General features: G+C 43.9%; 1 protein-coding gene across 8 annotated transcripts in view; it reads right to left on the reverse strand.

Moving 5' to 3' along the window:
* TULP4 (TUB like protein 4) overlaps window positions 1-25580 on the reverse strand; it is a 224290-nt gene that overhangs the window by 186844 nt on the left and 11866 nt on the right. The window contains exon 2 of one of the 8 annotated variants that reach the window (XM_027082380.1): window positions 23735-23907. The exons of 3 other annotated variants lie outside the window; for them this stretch is intronic. The gene's annotated coding sequence lies outside the window, so the exon portion shown is untranslated. Of the gene's footprint in view, window positions 1-11098; window positions 11265-21492; window positions 21620-23686; window positions 23908-25580 lie in introns of those variants that run through there. 4 more of the 8 variants (XM_027082365.1, XM_027082371.1, XM_027082397.1 and 1 more) reach the window with 4 other exon arrangements.

Below are 25580 nucleotides of genomic sequence, written 5' to 3' on the forward strand. Positions count from 1 at the left end.
GTTTTTTCACTTGTAAAATAAAGGTCTTCAAACTGGGGATGAAAAAGCACCAGAGTTTCCTGGAAGTGACTCAGAAACCTGAAGTGGGCAGGACTCTGGGGCAAACGTACCAAAGCCTCGCCTCGGGTCAACAGCAATACCCCCTTCCCCACAGAACGTTTTGCTGTTATAACCTCGGCACTGAGAAGCGCACCTAGTATACAATGACCGATAGATTAAAAATTCGAGGAATGAATGGATGAACAAACGGCACATCACAATGGGCTCCGAGGTGACTCTCCTTATGGTGACTCATTTCCTTATACATCTAGTTTTTGTTGTTTGTCCGAATTTCAGAGCTCTTAATCAGTGGGTTGAGGGTGGCATTCTTCCAGAGGAGATTTGTGTTTACTTCTGCCAAGCCCTTGGGCACTTCCAACCCAGATGCACTGAGATGAGCTTCCCATCTTGGGTTTTCCAGACCATGCAGAGGGCATAAATTCAAATCCCAAATCCAACAAGATTCAAAAGAGACTGTTTTTTTAAAGCTAAGAAGACACCTCCTCCCTTTGTTAATGGATGTTCCCACCCCACGCATACTCGCAGACTAGCCCTTCAAACAGGTCCAGATGAAACCGTCTCCCTGAAATCTAGGTTCCCAGAATCAGCAGAAGTCCCCTCACTGTCATGTCCCACTCTGGTTTTAGACCCTCTCTCTCTCTCTCTCTCAGAAATGTTTACTCCTCTTTATCTTTTTCCCCACCTGTGGGTTTCTCACTTTCTTATAATAAAGATAATAAAAGGGTGTTTGTTTTATTTTCTCCAGTATTTCTAGTGGAAGTGTTTCTAGCAGGAAGGTTTCCATAACATCTGGTCAGCTTCCACTTCCAGGAGGGGTTCACACACTACCACCTACCACCTTCCAACGTGGGTTTAGAAATCATCCCTAAGGTGAGCAGGAGCTGAAACAAGGTGAGCAGTCAAAGCAGGATATGCCCAGCGCAGGCGAAGGAAACGCGCAGGGCCACGTGAGAGGCAGCTAGGGCTGGCTGGGCAAGAGCAGGACCCAGGGTGTGGCACAAAAGACCTGGAGGGCACAAGACAAAACGCAGGCGTTGACTTCATAATGATAAGGAGACCAATGTGAGCTTCAGAAATCAGTTCTGAAGGATGACTGGAAGAAAAAGAAAACAATGCTTATCTTTACCGGTACTTCCACCAGTTGAAAAGGACAATTTGGGAATATAACTCTGTCGTTTGTATATATAACTTATCAAAAAAATTCAAGACAAGCACACAGATATAAAGTTAATTCAAGTAGGAGATATGGCATAGGAAACCCCATGTACCGGAAATGAGATAAATGAAGTGGATGTTCCATTATTGGAAGCAAACTGTCAGTTGTGTTATGCTACTGTGAAATCATGAGATTCACAGCACAAGCCAAACCTTGTCACATTCCACATTAAGGTGCTGCTTTACAAAGGAATCTGGTTATAAAGACTGGGGAATAAGTGGACCAGCACCAAGGGCTTGGAAACGCTTATTATTTTAATTCAATTATTACTGAATGTAGTCAAGCATACTGCTTCAAGATTTTTTTATTATTTTTTTTTTGTAATAACCATACATGGGAGATACTCATAATTAGCAAAATGAAGCTCAAAGAAGCTGGATAAAGATCCAGTGTCACACCACCACATCTTAGCACTTACAGGCACACAACTCTGTAGCTTGTCACATAATATAACATTCTGTATATGAAATAGCTGAAAGAATTCAAAACTGAGAAAAAGCTGATATGAAATGGGATTCATCAAGGAAAGCGTCTGTGTCCCTGTAGGATCCAGATACCTGCTTCCTACAGGCGTTGTTACAGTAACACTAACAAGAATGAAAAGTGTCAGGGAAAATTCAGTTAATTCATAGGCTAATTCATTCAGTTAATTCAAGTGCGCAAATAAAACATGAGAAAATGAAGTGCAGAATTTAAATCTCCACTATGATGTTCTCTAATCACTGGAGTAACCCTTCTTCCCAGAAAACAGCATCACCTCAAACAAAAGAGAAGTCACTGGGTAGCAGGAAAAAGGATAATGATCCAAATCCTCCCTTAAACTGCATTTCAATTAAGGGCAATAATCACAGCTGGAGATAATGAACATAAGTCTTGGGTTTGGGCAATGATTTATATCACCCAGGTTCTCAGAAGGGATTCAGAGTAATTTATCAAAAGCTTAAGCTTTCAGAAGAAACAGATCAGTTCTGTTTCCTTCAACTTCTTATACCACAACCTTAAGATCTTAAATAAAATAGTATAAGTATACCTAAATATGGAGATACTAAGCCTGGCCCAGGACTAAACAAGAAAGAAAAGTCGACTGGAGTTAGCAAGAAAAGAGGGCTGGAGTACAACAAGCGTAAACTCAAAGCAAGTACTTAATGAATAATAAACATGCACCATTGTTTTAATGAGTCTATTAAAAGCACAAATCTCTCCAGAAAGAATTTAAAGCACCTGATTAAAAAGTGCATACAAAATAAGATTATTTATCACCTTTAAAACAGTTTTAAAAGAAAAAAGTTAAGAAAAAGGAGACAAAAAATGTCAACACTGAGCACAAAAATCTTGGCCATAAGCATGCCTGCAACCAGGGCAGAAGGAGACTCAGGATGGCTTACATAAATCTTATTATCAGAAATGAGGAAACTGTCTATTACCCAGGAAAGAAACATTTTCCCTATTACTGTATTCTGAAAAAATTTCAATATCAAAGCACTACAGAATGGCCATCAGATGATGGAAAAGATAATGTCTGTAACAATCTCACACAAATGTAGAAGAGGATTTACAATTATTTCCTATAGTGAAATACAAATAAAAACTTAACCTTAATAGGTACAGCAGTTTTTTGAGGGCTAGGGTACTGTGGACTGAAATGTGCTATGAGGTGAACAGAGAATATGTCCGTCCCAGTCTTCCTAAAAAGCGTGACTTTTTTTTTTAACATCTTTATTGGAGTATAATTGCTTTACAATGGTGTGTTAGTTTCTGCTTTATAACAAAGTGAATCAGCTATACAAATACTTATATCCCCATACCTCCTTCCTCTTGCATCTCCCTCCCACTCTCCCTATCCCACCCCTCTAGGTGGTCACAAAGCACCGAGCTGATCTCGCTGTGCTATGTGGCTGCTTCCCACTAGCTATCTACTTTACATTTGGTAGTGTATATATGTCCATGCCACTCTCTCACTTACTCCCAGCTTACCCTTCCCCCTCCCCATGTCCTCAAGTCCATTCTCTACATCTGCACCTTTATTCCTGTCCTGCTCCTAGGCTCATCAGAACCTTTTTTTTTTTTTCAAATTCCATATATATGTGTTAGCATACGGTATTTGTTTTTCTCTTTCTCACTTACTTCACTCTGTATGACAGATTCTAGGTCCATCCACCTCACTACAAATAACTCAATTTCATTTCTTTTTATGGCTGAGTAATATTCCATTGTATATATGTGCCACATCTTCTTTATCCATTCATCTGTTGATGGACACTTAGTGCTTCCATGTCCTGGCTATTGTAAACAGAGCTACAATGAACACTGTGGTACATGACTCTTTTTGAATTACGGTTTTCTCAGGGTATATGTCCAGTAGTGGGACTGCTGGGTCGTATGATAGTTCTGTTTTTAGTTTTTTAAGGAACCTCTATACTGTTCTCCATAGTGGCTGTATCAACTTACATTCTCACCAACAGTGCAGGAGGGTTCCCTTTTCTCCACACCCCCTCCAGCATTTATTGTTTGTAGATTTTTTTTTTTTTTTTTGCGGTACGTGGGCCTCTCACTGTTGTGGCTTCTCCCGTTGTGGAGCACAGGCTCCGGACGCGCAGGCTCAGCGGCCATGGCTCACGGGCCTAGCTGCTCCACGGCATGTGGGATCTTCCCGCACCGGGGCACGAATCCATGTCCCCTGCATCGGCAGGCGGACTCTCAACCACTGCGCCACGAGGGAAGCCCTGTTTGTAGATTTTTTGATGATGGCCATTCTGACTGGTGTGAGGTGATACCTCACTGTAGTTTTGATTTGCATTTCTCTAATGATTAGTGATGTTGAGCATCCTTTCATGTGTTTGTTGGCAATCTGTGTATCTTCTTTGGAGAAATGTCTATTTAGGTCTTCTGCCCATATTTGGATTGGGTTGTTTTGTTGATATTGAGCTGCGTGAGCTCCTTGTAAATTTTGGAGATTAATCCTTTGTCCGTTGCTTCATTTGCAAATATTTTCTCCCATTCTGAGGGTACCATGCACATACGGTCACCTTATTTTTGATAAAGGAGGCAAGAATATACAATGGAGAAAAGACAGCCTTTTCAATAAGTGGTGCTGGGAAAACAGGACAGCTACATGTAATTAGAACACTCCCTAACACCATACACAAAAATAAACTCAAAATGGATTAAAGACCTAAATGTAAGGCCAGACACTATAAAACTCTTAGAGGAAAACATAGGCAGAACACTCTATGACACAAACCACAGCAAGATCCTTTTTGACCCACCTCCTAGAGAAATGGAAATAAAAACAAAAATAAACAAATGGGACCTAATGAAACTTAAAAGCTATTGCACAGCAAGGAAACCATAAACAAATGCATGACTCTTAATCAGACTAGTTACAAATTAAGATAAGGGCCCTAAGGCTCACACTCCATCTCCCCGTTTCCCTCTGTCACCTGTGAAGTGCTGCCACTTCAGTGCCTCATCCCTTTGAGCTGATGGAAGGATTAAACGCCAGGATGGGAAAAAAAGACCCCACTATTTAGGCTGGTTCTGTAAATAAGGATATTAAAGCAAGGACTTCAGCCCAGGGAGCCCAAAGTCTCAATTAACTCTCTCAGATACCAGTAAAATGCATGGAAACTAATGACGAAATTCCGTTTCTTTCTCCTGCCTTTTTGAATATCCTTCCCAGAACATTCCCAAGCTGAGGCAGCCAGCTCTGCCAGGCCCTGTGTGATCATCCATACCCCTCCCAGCCACTCGCCCAAAAACTTGGGGGCACGAAGGATGCAAAGTGGCTCTTTTTTCTCAGATATAACGTATCTGCTATTTCTTCCTAAATAAAATATTTTAAGAATAAAAATCAACTAAATTTATTTATCCATACATCTGTCCCTCTATTAGTTCACTGAACAAACACCTGCGGACTGAGAATGCCACCTGTCATATCAGCAAACAAAGGATGTTGCAGCCATCAAGCCATCAGCCACTACAGGCTCCCCCTTTTCCCCGCCTTCCCACAGTGAGTCCTGAGGGAACTCAGGATGGATACTGGCCCCAGATAGCTAAGGTGCATATCAAAGGAATGATTTCAATGAGCCCAGACTCTTGCACCTTTCCATACATAGAAAAGTGCTAAATTTATTAATTTGAGATGTCTGGTTTTCTTTAATTAACACTAGTATTTTGATGTTCCCACTACTCGTTTTTTGTTTTTTTGTTTTGCGGTATGCGGGCCTCTCACTGTTGTGGCCCCTTCCGTTGCGGAGCACAGGCTCCGGACGCGCAGGCTCAGTGGCCATGGCTCATGGGCCCAGCCGCTCCGCGGCATGTGGGATCTTCCCGGACTGGGGCACGAATCCATGTCCCCTGCATCGGCAGGCGGACTCTCAACCACTGCGCCACCAGGGAAGCCCCCACTACTCGGCTTTTGTTGCACAAACCCCTATATATTCCGGCTCCTCCCATACCCTTGGGAGCAGTTCCTCAGAGCAATCTGAGAGGCTGTCTTCTGGCTTAAGCCCTCAGAAAATCAGCCGAATAATCCGTAATTCTCAACTTCTAGGCTGAGCATTTCTTTTCAGTCGACAACTTGAGCACCTTACACCCCAGCCTCTGTGCTAAGCAGTGAAGAAACTATCAATAAAACACATCCCTGACTTTCTAACTTAGATGACAAATGACAGTGTTTCCCTCTCCCAATTTAAATGGTTAAAATGTGTACTGCACGATAAGAATGCACCTTTCAAATAGCATTAGAATGTAAGACTGTCTCCTGCAAACCTGATAATGGCTCGGGGACTCAAATACAAAATCACCCGACTAGGGCCACTGTGCAGCTGGGCTCTCAGCTCTGTGCCCGCAGCCAGCAGGCACTGTGCCAAGAGCTTTCCCGGCTACAGAGGCACCGAGGCAGCCATTTGAGGGGGAGATCAAATTGTGCAGGGACTCTTCCTGACCATGGTTTTCTCCTTTGGTGTGAAGCAGTTTTTAATCTCACTGAAGAATTTCTGTAAGAAACTAATCTTCACTGTAAAAATAAAATCTACGTTCAGGCAGCCACTTACTCCAAGAAGCCAAGAAAATGGGTTCCTGGTGAAGGAAAATGAACAAATGTTAAATAACCAGGGAGGATAAGGTGATAAGTGACCAGTAGAAAGAATTAAAAATAAAAAAGCAATACCAAAAAAAAAAGATACAATGGCATAAAAGCATAGTACCGTGCACTTGGCATGCCTTCAATTATTCATTTTATAATGTATAACCATTCCTTTTTTTAAATGCATTCATAACACATTGGGCTTGCTACCACAAGATTAATGTTGTACCACAGTTCTAATTAAAATTCACACCAAGGTCTACCTCTCAACAACAAACATTGAAGATGATCTATAAAAGGAAATGAAGAGAGAATATATTTTTAAAATATGCCATTTTCTCACTTACTGAATTATCTATTTTGACTCTCCAGTTACTGAGAAAGCCAAACCCTTTCATCTACTGTGATGCATCTCCCGGCTGTCCACATGGTTAATGCCTCAACGTTCAGCCTGCTCATACAGAGGCATCTCCTAATTTCAAACACCATTCTGAAGCAACAGCCCTATGTTCTGGAGAATGATTTTCTAGGTAGAGAGGTTCACATGCTAATTCCAAGCCAAGCAAGTATCCAGTGTTCACAGTTGTCTGCTGCATCTGAGAACTTTTTGGAAGAGAACGAAGAGGTCTGCTTGCTGTATGTCTCAGCAAGAACACAGGGTAGCCCATACCATCCCAGGGGCAGGGGAAGGAGACAGGCCAGGGACACTGTCCCAGTTACGCTAGCATCAAATGACCGGGCTGGGAGAGGGAGATTCTTCGTTTCTTCCCTTTTTTAACATAATTATCTGAAGTTAAATACTGATGAAGTCATTTGAAACTTATTTTTCCATAGTTTGAGCCATATATTAAATGAAGACTTTCCTCACTGATGCATACAGAATATCATATACTTAGGCTAGGAAGCATTTTCTAAACATATTACTACCAAACTCTGTATTATTATCTTCCCACAACATTAAGATTAGATTATAGCAGGGACTCCCCTGGTGGTCCAGTGGTAAAGAACCTGCCTTCCAATGCAGGGGACGCAGGTTCGATCCCTGGTTGGGGAACTAAGATCCCATGTGCCGCAGGGTAACTAAGCCCGCGTGCCACAACTACAGAGCCCACGCGCTCTGGAGCCTGCGTGCCACAACTAGAGAGAGAAAACCCGCACGCCACAACTAGAGAGAAACCCGCGCGCTGCAACGAAGAGCCCACAAGCCACAAAGAAAGATTCCACATGCCACAACGAAGATCCCGTGTGCCGTAGCTAAGACCTGACGCAGCCAAAAATAAAATAAATTAATTAAGTATTTTTAAAAAGAAGACAATAGAAAAATAAACTTTAAAAAAGATTAGATTGTAACAGAGAAAGGAAAAGAACATCTTCTATCATACCTGAGCTAAAGCATGGATATATACTAATGCAGTTTATGTGTAAATTTAACAGTATCTTTTTAAAGTTTCAACTAGATGGTAGAAAACAAACACAAGACTTAAACTCTGAACAATGATTAATTGTTCTACATTATTTAAAACTATGCCCAGTCTTCTTGACCACACCCCCTCCCAGAGTCTGTGTAAAGGAAGGCTAAACCTCACCTAACGACTCCCTAATACAGAGACTGTGACTTGGGTCTGTATCACCTAACATAGTGCCAGCAGACCCTCCAAAAGTATTTGTTCAATTAGAAGTTTAAAGGGGGGAAAAATGAGGATCAAATAAATACTTACTGGCATCTGTTAAAAAAGAAAATAGGTAGAATGATCAAAAGAAATTTTCACTCCTATCAGAGCAACAATTCTTCTAAATCCATGATGTAAAAATTTTCTCAGCCAAAAAGTATTATCAAAGTAACATCCTAGGAGAGAGTTAAGCATGTCAATAAAAGAGTTAAGCATGTCAATAAAATTAAGCATTTCAATCAATTCAATCAACATGAGCATAAACACCGTCTTTTGGTTCTAATAATAAAAACATATTTTGGAAATGCTGGATCATTTTACATTCAAAAGAGGCCAAAAAAACCCCCAGTAGCCTACTCTACATTGCCCCCTCCAAACACTCCAAAATGTACTATATCAAAACAACTGAAGGGAGAGATCAGGGGCTGGACTTGGCTCTTTCTTTATGAAGTTGTTGTCAATAAAATTCACTATACCATCCACCAAGACTGGACACCTTGAAGAGTCTGAAAGGAGCTGTGAAAACAGACTCTACCCTTCCCCCAGAACTTTATCTAAAACAAATACAGTGCAGTCCACTTGACTGACAATCGGCAGATTTAAGATCCCTTGAAGTTGTCACTCCACAACTGTGATGATGAATTTAGCAGGAGAGGGAGGGAGCCCACAGCTGCCTCTGCCTCTTGCTGAGAAGGCCCCAGTATAAAGGAAGTGGAGGGACTTAACAGGAATTAGAGGAGACAGGGGCTGAAAGGATGATCTCTGAGTGAAGAAAGCAGAGCTGCCTCAAGCCAAGCTTGAGATGCCCCACAGAGCCCACAAAGATGACTGCTGTCAGAAAAAGAAAACGAGGGATGTTTCTGGTGCCCACACACCGGGGACTTCTGTAGGAAGGAGTGAGTGGTTTCAGGATATGTGCATCACTGACGCGAACGCTCCACAGCTGAGACTCATCCCGAGGTGTCCTGTATAAGATCTAATGCTCAACGTGCACAGCAACTGCTTCCACACGAAAGCCAGAAGTTACCCTCCAGGCCACCAAGAGGTCAGAGCCACCGAGCCTAGTGTGACAGGAGAAACAAGACCCTACGCAGCCCACCCTGAGCTCCCCCAGACCAGGACGGCGGCAGCAGAGGACCGGAAGGAGGAGCTGCTGCTGCCTGTGTGGCCCAGGCCAGTCCCCTCTTCTGGTGGCCCTGCTGCAAACTTCCCCGTTAGTCCACACTCTATGAGGTTACAGTCTTTGTGAGTGGATTGTTCGGAACTCTGAATAAATGATCCTGACGAAGTAAAGTCAAGCATTATCACTGCTACGCAGGCGAGTCCATAAGTCCCGCACCCCACAATGGACTGGGGCTAACACACCAGCACCTGCCCCCGCACGCTTTACCATCCACGAAGCCATCTCCTTTCCCTGACCCTGCCTGGCTGCGGGGCGGTTACAGGTGGCATTCGGGACCAAGAGGAGCCAGGCAAAAGAACAGCTGCAGATTCTAGTAGCTTAGGCCCTATCTGCACAACAGAAACACCTTGGGGCATGTGCAGAGAAAGTGCTGATTTACACCCATCACTTCCCAGTTATTCCAAATTAAAATCAAAAGAGTGCTGTGGGAAGGGGACCCGAAGGCTGTTACCTGTGTAAATTGTGAGCTCAGGACCAGAGAACAGCTGAAGCAGTCATTAATCAGGGTCGTGTTTACTCTTCCACTGTCAACTAAGAACATGTTTTTGTTCCTTCAGAGGAGGGGTCTCCCCAGGTCATTGCAGCCACTACTGCTGCTCAGGAAGAGGTGAGTGCCCCAGTCTAGGAGTCCGTACGCCAGCACACTCCTATACCTCCCGCCGGGGCCCACCGCATCCCGTACTCTCACAGGATGTCAGTTCTTAGGAAGTTACAGGGTCTTCGACAAGCTGATCGCTTCCTGTCCTCCACAACAGAACTACAAGCAAGACTGTAATTAATTTGCTAACAGTTACTGCCTGTTTACTAATATTAGCCCAAATTTCATCTTTTTGCTTAACTACAGGAATTCTCAAAAGGCACATTTCCTTGGACCCCATCCTGGGAGAATGAGTTACTAAAGAAAGTCAAAGAACTTGCCGCTAAAGTGACATGCACATTTAAGGTCATTCTAGAAGAATCCCCAGGGACAGTGACCTGGAGCTGCCAAGGGACAGAGCGGCCACCCAGACAGAGCGAAGAGAGGTCATGGCTGTGGGAGAACCCGAGCTGCAGGGAGGGGACGGGGGTCTGTCGCAGGCAGGCCCAGCTCACCTGGTGAGAGCCCCCGCCTGGCTCCCTTCCCCCGGCCACAAAGTGCCTGAGGCTTCGGCAGCAGTGGTGCCACAAGGTTCAGACCCTGTGGTGCGTGAGTAAGCTGGTGGGACGTCGGGACCCTGGCGCCTGCGCCCCCCGAGACAGCAGCACAGGGCTCCGGGAGAGGCAGCTCTGCTGGGCTCAGGACACACCTGCACCTGGAAAAAGCCAGCTTTCTAAGGCAGCCAAAGTTCAATCTGCATTTCTTTCTTTCAACAAACACTTGTTGCACTCTAGGCCCTTAGGGAGCTTACATCCTTATGGAGAAACAGCAGCAAAAGGGCAGAGATAAGGAAGTTAGGGCCACGGGTGATACGTGCCGAGCCCAGGAGAACTCCGGAGAAGCGGGGAGGACGGGCCTGGGGAGAGACTGCAGCGGAGGCTGGACAAGGCTGGCGGCGGGTGGGAGCTTCCCTGCCAAGGGGATGCCGTGCCAGGCCCCAGAGGCAGCAAGGACAGACATGAGGACACAAAAAAGACTGGGGCGGGGGGAGTGGAGACCAAAAGCATAAACAAGGTCTAGGGGGCCCTGAGGGCCACAGAAAGGAGAGCACGTCTACTTCTGAGCACAGTGGGAGCCCCTGCCGAGCTTTCCGCAGCGGGCGGAAACGTCCTGGTTTTCAGGCTCAGGCCGGAGCAGCTGCTGTGTGGAGCAGCCCTGCAGGGGACAGAGAGAAAGCAGAAAGCACAGGCAGGGGCTGTGGCCGCCGTCCAGGGCGAGCCCACAGTAGCTAAACTACAACACTCACCAGACAGACGAAGTGGAGCACAACTGGAGACAGGTGTGGGGGCAGGATCGACAGAAATTCTGACACACCAGATGTGGGAGAGGAAACGGAGGAACTGCCTCCCGTCTGTGAAATGGGGACAATCACCGTAAGAAACAGCACCAGCGCCAGTGCGCATGCTCAGTCTCTGCCGGACTGTACTTCCAGCTCCACATGTACTAGCTGGGGGACCTGGAGTGTGGTAGGAAGAACGGAATCTCTCTGTGTTTCAGTTTCCGACATTATCTGTCAACGAAGGATAGTAAGAGTATCTACCTCAGTGATTTGAGAATTCCACGAGTCAGTATTTACAACACGCTTACAACAGTGCCTAGTATGCGCTAGGAGCTAAATCATCTATTCTCCTTACGACTACGACTACCATCACCTACCTCGTGGTACTGCTGTTAGAACAAAACAGATTGAGTTAATTCATGCAATGCCTGTAAGGAAGTCCCTGGCACATAGTAAATTCTCCATAAATGTCAGCTCTTACTGTTATCATCATGGATGATTCCCAGTTGGTGGCGGCAATAACTGAAGAGCAGGGTGGGGGAGAGGGGTGCTACGAACAGGTCCAGAGGGCCTACGGAAGAGCGTCCATTTGGCATGTTAAGTTTGCCGTGTCTGTGAAACATCCAAATGTCAAGGTCAAGTAAGTAGCCGGACACATGAACCTGAACCTCAGAGGAGAAGACTGGACTAGAAGTATTAAGTTAAGAATCATCCACATCAAGATGAGTTAAGTACAAAACCTGGTGAGTCAGTGAGGGAGAGGATGAAGACGAAGGAGGAAAGAGGGTCTAGTGGTAAACCCTATGGAACCCCAACACTCCAGGACAGACCAAGGCGGAGAAGCCAGCAGGGCAGACCGAGAAAGAAGAGTCAAGAGGAGGAGGAAAGCCAATGAAGAGTGGAGTCTTCACAACGTAGCAAAAAGGTCAGCTGGGGCGTCAGGGTGGATGAAGACACTGGATGTGGTCCTGTGGAGGTGACACCAGTGATTCTGACGACGGCATTTTTAGCATCTTATGTGTTCACTTCAACTCTACCTAACTTCCATTTACAACACTACCTGTAAAAGAAAATGCGTTCCAAAGGCCATGTACAGTGAAAAAAACTTGACCCTGGAGTCAAAAGACTGAAGTCCACTCCAGTGAGGTCTTGGGTAAGTCCCTAAACAACAAGGGTGTCCGTTCTCTCCTTAGGTAAAATGGCAAGGTTGGACCAGATTCCCAATCACAGGTCATGAGTACCCTAAGCACTAAAACCCACTAATCAAAGTCCATTCGCTAGCTTTCAATATTTAAAACATGTACTGATCACTTCCCAGCCTTTTGGCTAAGATAAAGTGTGTGGACGAAAAACACCGCCTGCCATATCAGTAAACAAAGGATGCTGCCGGCATCAAGCCAGCGGCCACTGCAGCCACTGCAGCCACCCCGAAATGGAAAAAAGCACGGGATTCCAGATGGAGAAAAGCAGGATACTGGCTGTAGACGGTTAAGGCGCATACCAAAGGAATAATGTCAATGAGCCCAGACTCTTGAATCTTCAAGTGCTAAATTCATTAACTTGAGGTATCTGGTTTTCTTTAATTAACAGTAATCCTTTGATGTTCGAACTATCTGGTTTTTGTTGCAAAAACCCCTATATACCCTGATTCCTCTCTTACCCTTCGGAGCAGTTCCTCAGAGCTATTTGAGAGGCTGTCTTCCGGGCTTAAGTCCTCAGTTTTCTCTGCCAAATAAATCAAAATTCTCAACTTTTAGGTTGTGCATTTTTTTTCAGTCCACAAATGTAAAACACGTACTGAGAGCTAGGCATCTACCTAAGATAAAGTTATACAAACTAAACTGTCACATTTCTTTGTTTCTGGGTGAAATTATAACTGGGTATGGAAACACCTGTACACCTGGGAAGCAGCAGTGTTTAAGAAGGGGGACTCCATCACTTACTCCTCAGGGCGTGACCACAGACAGCTGTGTCATTTAACCACTCAAAGTCTCAGCCTCCTCATCTGTAAGATCTTGGCAGGAACTCCCTGTTGGCTTTCCTCTTCCTTTCTGACTGTTCTTTCTCTGTCTCCATTGCTGGTTCCTCCACCCTGGCCTGACCTGGAATGTTTGGGTTCCACAGGGCTCATTGTTAAGTACCTAATGAGTAAGAACTATTAATACCATTATCTTACACTGAGCAAAAGTTCTTAGCTATTAATCAGATTAGTCATTTCTGGGGACAAAGAGGGAAAATAATGAAAAGAAGAATATAATGGTGACCACTGGTGACTCCCAACTCAAACATTCTTATTCTGGGTGCCTGAAATACATCTGCCATCCTATCACATGAAACTCAGCATCTTACTGTAATTAAAATCTAGTAGGGAGGGACTCCCCTGGTGGCGCAGTGGTAAAGAATCTGCCTGCCAATGCAGGGGACACGGGTTCGAGTCCTGCTCCGGGAAGATCCCCCATGCCGTGGAGCAACTAAGCCCGTGCGCCACAACTACTGAGCCTGCGTGCCACACCTACTGAAGCCCGTGCGCCTAGAGCCCATGCTCGGCAACAAGAGAAACCACCGCAATGAGAAGCCCGCACACTGCAACGAACAGTAGCCCCCGCTCGCTGCAACTAGAGAAAGCCCGTGTGCAGCAATGAAGACCCAACACAGCCAAAAATAAATAAATTTATTTTTTTAAAAAATCTAGTGGGGAAAGCTTTGCTCCCCCCTGACTGTAACCTCACCAAGGGCAGCATCCACATCTGACTCAGAGATAGCAGTTATTGAGCTAATCTCTTGGTACTCAACCCCTTTACTCCTAAATTCCACTCCTAAATTTCTAATTTAAAAATTAAAGATTCTAACATTATTTCTGCAAATACTTTTAAGGTCTCCACTGCTCAGGTGCCCTAATAAATCCTTTCAAGGAGCTCCCCCCTCCCCTGCCAACTCTTTACACACACCCCTTACCTCGCCTTAAACGCAACCCTACAGATTCCCAAATGCAGCCTTCCAATGAGCTCTCCCTGGCACAGATTCATTCTCAGTGCTTTCTCACTTTAGAATCCAACTTTTCAGTACTTTTTGTTTTACTTGGGGAGGATAGTTATACCTGAATCAAAGCTCCCTTTCAAAATTTCTAAAGGGCAATACAATAAAAAAAAAATCTCTCTCCGCTAAGAGACAAAGCATATGTGGGTTAGATATTTCTCTGCCCATCCTCCTCATCAATGCCTCATGACACAACCCTGAGGAGCTGGACCAAAACAGCTACCCACCTGAGAAGGATTCAAATGCTTTCGTGATTACCACATGATAAGCAACAACTGAAAACAAAATAAAATAGGGCAGAGCAGAGACTACTACAAAACCGCTTACATTAAATAAACCTATTACAGCCTATGTTGACAATAAGCTGGCGTATAAGCTGAGACAAAAGTGAAGGCAGCCTCGAAAGATGCCACATTTAGGCACAATGGAGGCTGGGGTAAAAATTACCTCTAATTCAGGAGACATTTCATCAGTGAAGGATCCAGAATTTCAGGAAGCAATTTTGAAAGCTTAGGAAGGCTTTAAAAAGGGCAAGCATCAAATCAATGGCTCATGTGTGTTAATTTTAGCTGCAAGAGTCCAAAGTGAGATATGAAATGAGGAAAGCAGCTGAGGAACACCCAAACAAGAAACAAGAAGCGAGGTGTGGTCACTGGGTACCCATCACCCAGGCCCAGACACTCAGGGGGAGCCAGCACTGCGAAGTTTAGTGAAATCCAGTCCCTGCCCTGAGGAGCTCCCCGCATGGTCGGAGAAGATGGGCGAAACACGTAAACTTCAACATTACAAGATATAAGCTATAACCAAGGGCCAGCAAGTGCACTGGGGCAGAGCTGAGAGCATCGTGACTGAACGACAGATCCTGGAAACATAAAGCCAGTGTAGATCTTAAGAAGATGGTGCAATAGCAAAGCAAAAAAAAAAAAGAGATTTTAACCACGGGCCAAAGCAAGGAGAATATACTGACAAGAACTATACTGACAAGACTGTCCAGATAATGACATGGAAGCAAACCAAGTATCCATCAACAGATAAATGGATAAGCAAAATGTGGTATATACATATGATGGGATGTTAGTCTTAAAAAAGGAAGGAAATTCTGACACATGCTGTAACTTGGATGAGCCTTGAGGACACTGTGCTAAGTGACATTAGCCAGTCCCAAAAAGACAAGTACTGTCTGATTCCTTATATGAACTATTTAGGTTAGTCAAAGAGAGAGAAGGTAGAATGGTGGTTGACAGGGGCTTGGGGGAGGATGTTTAACGGGTAAAGAGTTTCAGTTTCACAAAATGAAAACAGTTATAAAGATGGATGGTGGTGACAGTTGCACAACGTTATAAACGTATTTAACACCACTGAACTGTAACTTAAAAATGATTAAGATGGTAAATTCTATGTTAGATATATTTTATAATAAAAAATTTTAAGAATATCCCAATAACGAGGACTTTATGATAATCTAGGACAAAACGAAACCAGGGTTCTAGAGACATAGTAGAGGGATTCAGATCTGAGTGGCAATTTCAAGGGGGGATAAGTCAAATTATACTGCCTAGGTAAGGAAAAAGCCTTAACGCTACCGATTAGAATTAACATATTCAATAGATATGAATGCTCTGTATTTGACATTTGCTATCTAACTTCATAATAACTAGCCTTTTCAAAAACTAAGATTTTTTTTTCTACATACATATGTATACACATTCACACTAGAATGGGCTTCAGGAATACAGAATAAAGGGAACAAACCCTTCAATACCACGATGGCAGTCCAGAGGCAGCAGAAGTACAACTCCAGAGTCAGACTGCCAGGATGTGCAGCCTGGGTCACACTCCCAACCTCGGTGACCTGTCTCAGCCTCAGTTTCCTATGAAGAAGGACTGCTGGGATGATTAAATAAATATATACAAAAAAAATAATAATAAATAAATAAATACAAAGTACTTTAATTACCTGCCTGTCACATAGTTATAGTTGCTCAAAAAAATGCTAGACATTGCTGTTGTAATGTTATTTATATTATACCCACTAAGCAATTAAAAAACTGGAATAAAATAAGTTACTAAAAAGATATGTAAAAACAACCATCATTCACCCTGATTTCAACTGGAAAATTAAGGACAAAGAATCGGAGTGGTGGAGAAGTAAAACTTATCTCTGATTAAAAGTAAAGTCTACCAAAATCGTGGCCAATTCTTGCTGAATGGCCTTAGTATGTTAATAACCCACTGGGGAGAGAAGAGGCAAGGAGCAAGAATGACTTCTGCATTACTAAGAGCCCTCCTTGCATCTTCCTCTACATTCAAAGCCACTCTGTAAGACAGTAAAATCCCTACTTCACAAATGATTAAACCAAGACTCAGAGTTTAAGTTAAGCTTATCAAAAATCATCGGGCTATTAGCCACAGAGCTGTGATTTGATACCTGACTCCAAGGCCCATACTTTCTCCACCAAACTGTGTTGCCAGTAATTTCCACTCCACACCCAAGCTGCTCTGGAATAGGAAGGGAAAGCTGTGTATAAGTATTTGATGAGAACAAAATGATGTATGAATAAAGCCCAACTCTGACTGTTCTCATGGACTCCAGAATGTCTACAGGAAATAACCAATGACCAAACTCAAATTTAATGTTAAAATGACAGAACTACAGATTAAGAAGAGCTTTGGCAATACTCTGGGCACTCAACACTAGTGAGGCTGTAGGTGACATGTACACTCCAGTACTAGTCCCAGTTTCCAGAAAGCGACTGGGCAATACACAAGACAGTGATTAAAACCAACAGTGCTGGGCTTCCCTGGTGGCGCAGTGGCTGAGAGTCCGCCTGCCAATGCAGGGGACACGGGTTCGTGCCCCGGTCGGGGAAGATCCCACATGCCGCAGAGCGGCTGTGCCGCTGAGCCTGCGCGTCCGGAGCCTGTGCTCCGCAACGGGAGAGGCCACAACAGTGAGAGGCCCACGTACCGCAAAAAAAAAAAAAAAAAAAAACCCAAAAAAAACACCAACAGTGCTAAAGTTTGGCTAACGTGAGGATTAAGCCAAAGATGTTCACCAACAGTATTGTTCAACACCACTGCAAAAATTCCAAGAAGTATATTATGACAGGGAAAAAAAAAGTCATATAAAAATGGAAAGAGCAAAAAATCCTTATTTATAAATAATTTTCCATCTGCAAAACACACAGAATTGAATGAAATTAGTACTATTAAGAGAGTTCAGTAAAATGGGAAAACAAAACACACAAGAATAAATTCAAAGTGATGAATGAGCCTATGTGTTTACCTAGTCCCTCTCTCAAATTCCTTTAAAATGATCAAACAAATATAAAAGTGCCACAAGAATTTTTTGCACAAAACAGATAGGCACTACTGACAGGCCCTTGAGGAATTTCTAAAAGACATGGAGCAGATAGGTTTAGACTGACAGAAAAGTAACAAAGAGCCTTAATTCAGCCAGGAAAGGCAAGCACACCACTGAAGCGCTTTAGGCAACGTCTGGCCAAAGAATGGCTGTCTGCACTGGGTCGGTGAGACCGCACAGGCCTTCTTATTGCACCCATGGGCAGGGGAACGACACTCCAGGTCACAGTGGATGCCACAGCAATGAGCTGCCTGGGAAAGGGTGAAGATCAGCCTTGCAAAGAAGTGAAGCTCCCCAGTGATCGGAGGACTTACTGTCAGACGGCCACAAACTGTACGCAGAGGCCTAATGTAGCAGCAGCTGGTGCAGGAGGGAGGGCAGGATATCAAACTGAAGACCCTCTTCTGGAACTCTCTTAGGGCCTACCCTCCTCTCAGTCTAACAACTATCTTAAAAGCAAGGGAAGCCTGCTTTTGCTTCCTCTGTAGGAACCCAATGCCGGCTTCTCTTACCACTTCGCTGCTTTGGTTTTCTAACTGTTTGACATGGTGGTATGACAACCTGGGTGTAAGATCTCTGAGGTCAAGGATCACATCTTTCACTCCAGCTCTGTATTCACAGACATGCCAAAGATTGATAACAACAAAAACAGGAACAAAGATACCAATTCTTCCCCAACATGACCACTCCATCTTGTAAAAATTATAGTTTCACCACTGGACTAATTCTCAAAGATCTGATCATCTTTTCATCAGCCCATAGACTCTTCTTGAATATTGTCCTGAAATCAGTTCTTTAACTACTGAAACATCAGTCATCTCTGGCATCTGTAAACCACTGCGCCATGCCCTCTCACTGAGGAGGCATTCTACTGACTGACGTAATAAGAATTCTTTAGGTGGCCCTTCCTCATTAAAACTAAGGCATAGTCAATAAAATGCACAGTAATGCTTTTTATTTTTAGCATACACCTAAATTATTTTCATCTAAAAGTTTAGCCTAAATTCTAACTCAGTAAATGACAAACAAAACAGAACATAAGTATTTGTATAATCATTGCAAAGAAACAACCCAGAAGGATTTAAAAAAAAAAGTACGATGATATTTACTACATCTTTACTTTAAAATAGCCCCCAGATGGAAGTAACCCAAACAGCAAACACTGAAGAATATCATTATATGATTTATCTACTTGGTGGGATATTATACAGTCCTCAAAAATGTGTAATTACCCATGTGTCCATCAACAGATGAATGGATAAAGAAAACGTGGCATGTACATACAATGGGATATTGTTCAGTCTTAAAAGGGAAGGAAATTTCTGACACACGCTACGACATGGATGAAACTTGAAGACATCATGCTAAATGAAATAAGCCAGTCACAAAAGGGCGAACACTGTATGATTTCACTGTAAGTGAATATAATGTGGTAACTAGAGTAGTCACACTCCTACAGACACACAGAAAAAGGGTGGCTGCCAGGAGTGGGGAATGGGGAACGAGTGTTTAACGGGTACGGAGTTCCGGTCTGGGAAGACGAGAAGTTCTAGAGGCAGATGGTGGAGATGGCTGCACAATAAGGTGAATGTCCTTCAGGCCACTGACCTGCACACTTTAAAAATGGTTAAAAGAGTAAATTGTATGTTATATGTTTTGTCGCAATAAAAAGCTATAGTTATGAAGACTATATAGAAACATGAAAAATCCTTGTGCTATGTTCAATTTTCAAAAGCATACAAAGGTGTTTGTAGGAGAATTCAATATAATGCTGTGCTTAAGAGTTATAATAATGGTGGAGATCGCGGGTGATTTTCCACCGTTTTATAAATGTACTGTAATATACTGCTGCTTTTTATACTTACACTTATAAAGACACTAAGTATAACACCAAAAGAGCGAAGCTCAGGTGTCTGTAACCACAAAGCTCCCTCACGTACTACTCCTTTCTCCATTCATACAATCCTAAACTTGGGGCACGAAAAAGGTTTATATATGCTTAATATCTGGGGGCTGTGCAATGACCTAACAACTGCTGGGGAGCTCTCGGCACACAGAGAGGATTTAATTTTAACCTAACAGTTTTCCTCTTATCCCCATTTTCAAAGTTTAAGAAGAAAACGGGCCTTACTTGAGCCAATATTTTCTATCAACATAATTTCCTTCTTAGTCATTACTTTTAAGCCACCTTAACTCTTTTGTGGGAGAAGGCTGGGCTCTAAATAAGTAAGTAAATAAAGTTATCATCAAATAAAATTTCTTTTAAAAAGGAGGGTCAGAAAAAGTGAAATGGGAAAAGCATCTGAGCAGGAATTGGAAGAGGAGCTCCAGTCAGCTGTGCTAGTTAGTGGCGGGGACATGCCAGGGGTGCACAGCTGCTCACAGACTGCTTCCCATCCGTAAATGGAGAGTCGATTTGCTGCACTCTTTACCACCTTTACTGACAACACTATAAAGATCAAAGGTGACAACGTTTATAAAAATGCTCTGAGGAATGTAACATGCTTTATAAACTAAAAGGTGGTGCCTTATCAAATTTACAATACTAATTTACAATACTAATTTACAATACTCATTTACAATACTAATCTACAGTACTAACTTACAATACTCATTTACAATACTAATTTCATTTCTTCTGGGTTGTCATAAGGCACCACATGAAATCGGCCCCCTCATATATGCTTTTGTTTTTCCATTATTACTTCTAACTTCTGTCGTTCTGAGAGCACCGAGTCTCCCCAATCCTCAGAGCTCCCCAGCTCTGCATTTTTGAGACAGAAGGACGGTTCAAGGCATTCTATTTAAGACAAGACATGTCAGAGGCATCCCCCATGGTATGTAGAAAGGGGCCTGCACAAGGAGAGAAAGGTCATATGGAATAAAGGGTTTCCCATAACCCACATGCAGTACTCCCAGGTTTCATCCAACAGCAGGGCTCCTTCAGCACTATTTTAGAATACCAGTGGCTTCTAAACTCTTTAAAGCAGAAATGTTTCCTATCCTTCTGAGGGCAGGAAATCTAGTACAGTGAGGGGCATGTCAGAGAGAGCAGCCTTCCAGAGGGTGTCATCTTCCACTACGCCAATATTTACTCAGGTGCTAACCATGCCCTTCCCCTCAAGGCCAGAGATACTCATACTTCCACACAACCCACATTTTCTGAGGAGGGAAACTGAGTTTTCAATTTTAAATACACTAATAAGTCAAATAGGTAATAAACCACCTTTACGGCTGTTGTGCAGATACAACAGATCCTGCACATTTGACAACATGACCAATTCCCAAATTCTCAGATGGCACTAATCCCCAGAATTGTCAGCCTGCTCTTTTCCTTGCAATCACTAAGCGATACTTTCAAACCTGCTTGGATTACTGCATACAGCTTCACAATTCAGACAGAGTGTTCAATCCCAGCTTAATTCCAACTCACAGAGGAATTCTCAAATTCCTACAGGGGATCTACGGGTGTAACCAAACAACTAAAAGAGGAACTGTTATTGTTCATAACCTCAGAAGTCGGTGGAGCGTTCAATCTGCCAATGAGCCAGTGACCCCGACAAGATAATGACGGCAAGGAAGGACAATCCACTGGTGCACTTTGATCTTAGGTAAATGTGATAGAGGAAGATCCAAATTCATAAGGTTAAAATTACTGCATTTTAGAAAAAGATTTACAGAAGGATTCCTTCTGATAGCAAGCAGTCAGGGCCTTAACCACTGACTCCCCTTGTATATTTAAAATATAATTTAATTTAAAATATTGTATTTATACTCAGGTTTTCAGGAATCTATCTCCCACATCAAGCTACCCTGCTCAAGGAAACTTTGGCCACAATTTCTCTGAGTTCAAACAATGCTGACATAAAAATAGGCTCTAATTTATTTCACTGAAAAAGAAATTTAATTTTAAAAAAGGTGATTCCAGAATGTGTTTGGCAGGTTCATCTCCTCAACTCACTGGATTTTTTGTTGGTAGTGGAGATGGTAGCACTTCGTTCTGATTTCGTTTGGGGTCTCACTGTTCTGTGTAATTTCTAATGCAAAGCGTATTAGGTGCTTTCACAGCCTGGTTCCATCTTCTGTGACCACTCATGAGTTCTTCCCAGGAAATTCTGGAACAGAGAAAATAGTCTCTAGACACCAGGATCATAACAATGAAGAACATGGGTGTTGGCAGCCACGTTGTGCCACATGGACCAGGGAGCAGAGGATGCTGGTCTGGAACAAAGAACTCGAAGCACTGAAGGAAGCTATGAGATGGGGACAGAGAGAAGGAAAGAGCTTCCCAGGCCCATCCACAGAGTATTCCAGTCTCTGGCTCCTGGCCTGAAGCCCAGCTGTATCCCTGCAGAGATTTTAGGACACAGCCCAGAATCCTTCCAATAAATTGCCTTTAGTGTATAAACGAGTTCAGTTAGGTCTCTCTAACTTATAACCAGGAGTCCCCTAACTAACAGAGGGCTCTGTGGTCCTTTCTGTTGATTGTTTTGAAGGAGGCAAGCTAGAAACCTGCAGGTGGCAGATGGAACCCAGCCGGGTCTGCAAGTCAGAAAGGCAGGCAGCACCTCAGAACCTGATGCAGCGGCAGGGGTTGAACAGGGTGACTCCAACCTCACTCATCCTCAGCAGGCCACCCGAGGGCAACTCCTCTAGTTAACCTACCAAGTAATGCTAGATTAAAAGGGGAGTGAGCTATTCTCTATTCCACACCCTTGCTTTAAAGAGGAATACAGGAGAGGCAGAGCAGCTTTCAGGGTACCGTCAAAAAGCACTGTGCCTGGAGGGCAGAGCTTCCCAGGTTCAGGAACAGCAAACTAAACCCAGAACAACGGGGGCACGGCACCTCTATCCCACCAAGTCAACTCCCAGGCGGAAAGGAAGGAAATCCCAGCTTAAAAACCACAGGGACATCCATCAGACAGAGCATGCTGATGATTTTTTTATACATATATTTGGTAAACAGAGAAGAAGCATCCACTATTTTTACTTGGTTAAAACATGACCCATCATGATAGTCACACAACAGCATAAATGTACTTACTGCCACCGAACTGTACACGTTACAAATAGCTACAATGGTAAATTTTGTTATGTACATTTTTCCACAATTTAAAACAACAAAAAAAACATGATACATCAAGAGTCACAGAGACTGAGCCCCCCACCCTGCAACAAACACCATGCACGGTGTTACCTGAGACAGTCTTGTCAATAACGTGTCCCCTTGCCGTGGGCAACTCAGAACAGAACCGGGGCGACGTGAGTGGCCGTTTGGGTGGGTACAAGAGAGCTGCGGTTTGGGGGAGGTGGGAGCGGGGGCTGCTGAGCCCAGGCAGCCACGTCCTGAAACCAGCAGTGATGAAAAGCCACTCCACAGGCTATCTCCCCCCCACCTCCTAATACCTGATCAGCATAGTCTCAGCATTACTAATTCCTAAGTATTTCAACATGAACTCCTCAGAAGTCACTGCTGGTTTCCTATCCGCCACAAACAGATGGCAACCCAGAAGAGTCCTGTTCCCATTATGCCGACTTGGCGGGAGGCTCACCTGCCGCCACCTGAAACACCGATCCCTCCCACCTGCACACAGAAGGCTCCCAAACACAACTCAAATCCCGCCCAGATGCCCACTGATCAGCATCCTTAAAAGCATGGGGGGGAGTCTCATTACAACTCCACTAATTAATAAACATAGGGAGGGACCACATCGCATTCTAACATGATTACAGGAGACTCTGCAGCTTTCGTTGCAGTTCCACTCTGCAGCTCAGGCTGGTTCCCGGCCTGATTACACTGGGACGGAATCCAGTTTTCTAATATATCCATATGTATGAGAATCAGAGCAGATCTCATTACATCAAACCTGGAGGAAAACCTCTGGAGATGCTAAAAGTTCAATTTCAGCCACATTAATATATCCTTAAAATTTTACTAACAATGAAACTATCTATCCTGTTTTTATAACTCCAACACAGATTTCTTAGCTACCATTTTTTAACTTAAATAATCAAACACTAAGAGAACGACAGACTGTTCACAAATTATGCCTAAATTAGAAAACATGAAAGCTGCCTCTGTGCATGGATATGTACATGTGTGTACACACACACACACTGGCAAGGAGGAAGAAAAGGAAAAGTAGATTGTTTACTTCACCAGATTCCAAGCAGAGATGTTCTTTCACGTTTTGTGGACACACCTGACCATCACCAGGGCCTGAACCACTGACTGATCCTTGCCTGCTCAGCAGATCCAACGGGACTCTTTGGAATGCTAAGCCAAGGTTTCCTTTAGCAGAGGCAGCTTAAGTTAACTACAGCTCCACGTTCTCCTGCCACTCTCCAGGGATGAAACCCTTCAGGGGCTCTGCTCCTGCAATAAAGACCAAAATCCTTAAACACGGGATACAAGGCCCAGCACGAAAAGGCATCTCTTTCACCAAGTCCTCTGCATTTCCTCAGGGAAACCATCTCTGACCTTCTGACCAGATTAAATCCCACCTTTATACCCTGCATTTCTCCTTCGTGGTATGAATGAATGAACGAGTTAGCATGTCTTTCAGTGCAAGTAACAGATAATCTCAACTCAGGTTGCCTTAAACAATAGGTAAATGTATTTCACAAAATAAGTCCAAAGGCAGGTGCGTGGTTGGCTCCGAGGAGTTCTCGCTGCTCTTTTCTTGGCTCTGTCCTCTCCCCTGCACCAGCTTCACGTTCAGATTGTAGAAATGCGGCTGTAACAACTCCAGGCACCACATCCAGACAGGACTGTACTCAGAGGAAAAGGACTATCTTTCCTAGTGTTGTCATTTTAAGATTGAGAAGTACTCCAGAACCTCTGGCAGACCAGAACCAGGTCTCTTGCTTATCCCTACAGCAGTCACCGATGGTGAGTGGGACCCGCAGGACTGGCTGAAACAGATCAGGACTTACCCCTGTGCTGGGGATGGATCGCCTTCCCCACAGCACATGCAGACGGGGAGGGTATCTAAACAAAACCCCAATTCCATGACGAAGGGAAGAAAGGATGTTAGAAATGCACTCAACAGGGTCGGCTAGTTATCAATCTGGGATACGTGCTGGTTGTTGCCAAGAGAAAACCCCACTAGCTTCACCCACATGCACCTATAAAACCAGCAGCAGCAGCTTGGACAGGAGGCCACAGGGCAAACGAGGGGGTAAGAGAAGAGATGTGGACTTTCGATCAGCAGGTGCAGACTTAGGTCCCAAGATGTCTGCTCAACAGTTATGTGACCGTGGGCAAACCCCCAACCTCAGCTTTCTCATAAAATAAAAAAATACATGCTTGACATAATGTGCAAGGTTACTGTGAAGACCAGATAAAACGGTAGATGTGGAAAAAGGCTTTATAAAAACAATGATAACTAAAACTTGTAAAAAGTCACAAGCCACCGAGAAAAACTCCTCCAAAAAAAAAAAAAAGTTGTCTGTCTGGCCAAACTGAAGCAGGTATAATCTACTAATGGATCTCTGCTTTAAAAATTACATTTCTATTGATTTACTTGTGACTTGGTTGGAGGCTTTCCAACATGATCTACCGATTCTCTCTGGGTTGAGGTGGAACAGAACAACTCTACAGAAACTGCCTTAGGGGTCCGTAGGAAGCCAACCCAGGGTCCTCTTCACTTCTGCGTTGACCCCTCCTCCTCAGGCACGCACAGCAGTCATATTCTCACTGCCTTCTAAATCGAAAGGCGGGCGGGGGGGGGTGGTTTACAAGTCAGAAAAGGCTAAGAAAACCTAAGTGTTTTCAGTTAGGAGAGGGGAGACGGATTTGAATGCACAAGTAGAAGCCAGTGGTTACCCAGGAGACAGCTCAGCCCAACTCACGTGAACGTGTGTGAGTCGCGATGCCTATAGATAGTAAGTGCAGAGGTATCTAAGGCCTCCCTGCTAATGCTATTTCTGTCAGGCAGTGTGGGCATGGAGCCACCCAACATGGCTTGTGTTCTACCTAATTTCCCACCTGCCCACCCCACCTCTTCATTCATCTGTCTCCACTTACCGTGGGGTAGAGATGGGCAA

This window comes from Aethalodelphis obliquidens, unplaced genomic scaffold (genome assembly GCF_003676395.1).
Source record: "Aethalodelphis obliquidens isolate GAN/ISIS:26980383/991018 unplaced genomic scaffold, ASM367639v1 scaffold3, whole genome shotgun sequence".
NCBI lineage: Eukaryota > Metazoa > Chordata > Mammalia > Artiodactyla > Delphinidae > Aethalodelphis > Aethalodelphis obliquidens.